The sequence below is a fragment of the Malania oleifera genome, chromosome 1, assembly GCF_029873635.1.
Source record: "Malania oleifera isolate guangnan ecotype guangnan chromosome 1, ASM2987363v1, whole genome shotgun sequence".
NCBI classification, from domain to species: Eukaryota; Viridiplantae; Streptophyta; class Magnoliopsida; order Santalales; family Ximeniaceae; genus Malania; species Malania oleifera.
The window spans coordinates 51,382,538-51,383,254 of NC_080417.1; the positions used below are offsets into that span (position 1 = coordinate 51,382,538).

General features: G+C 41.7%; 1 non-coding gene across 1 annotated transcript; it reads right to left on the bottom strand.

Annotated features, from left to right (window-relative positions):
* Positions 1-296: 296 nt before the first annotated feature.
* Positions 297-403, bottom strand: LOC131147339 (small nucleolar RNA R71). Its single transcript, XR_009134728.1, has one exon. It is a non-coding gene; the product is annotated as a small nucleolar RNA R71 (small nucleolar RNA).
* Positions 404-717: the final 314 nt, after the last annotated feature.

Here is a 717-nt window from a genome sequence, read left to right on the forward strand (position 1 = left end):
TTAATGCCAACAATTTTGAGCTCAAACCCGCATTAATCAGCATAGTGCAGCAGGCCCAATTCAGTGGATCACCACTTGATGATCCCAATATCCATCTGGCGATGTTTTTGAAGATTTGTGATACTGTGAAGATCAATGGTGTTACTAAAGACACCATTAGACTGAGATTATTCCCTTTCTCTTTGAGGGACAAAGCAAGGGGTTGGCTACAGTCGCTACAACCTAAGAGTATCACTAGTTGGCAGGACATGGCAGAAAAATTTCTGGCTAAATTCTTTCCACCTGCAAAAACAACTCAACTCGGGAGTGAGATTGGTCAATTCAAGCAACATGATTTTGAATCACTTTATGAAGCATGGGAAAGGTATAAAGATTTGATTCGACGCTGCCCACAACATGGATTGTCGGATTGGTTGCAGATTCAGATGTTCTATAATGGGTTGAATGGGCAAACTCGGACTTTAGTTGATGCTACATCTGGAGGAGCTTCGATGTCAAAGACACTTGAGGGTTCTACTGCTCTTTTGGAAGAAATGGCCTCAAATAACTAACAATGGCCAACTGAAAGAACTATGGCTAAGAAAGTTGCTGAAATTCATGAATTGGAGTCGTTTGCTGCTCTTTAAGCTCATGCTGCTTCTCTATCCCATTAGATTTCAACTTTGACAACCCAGAGGATATCACAAGGTGCAGAAGATGTGGCAGCTACAAGTAGGA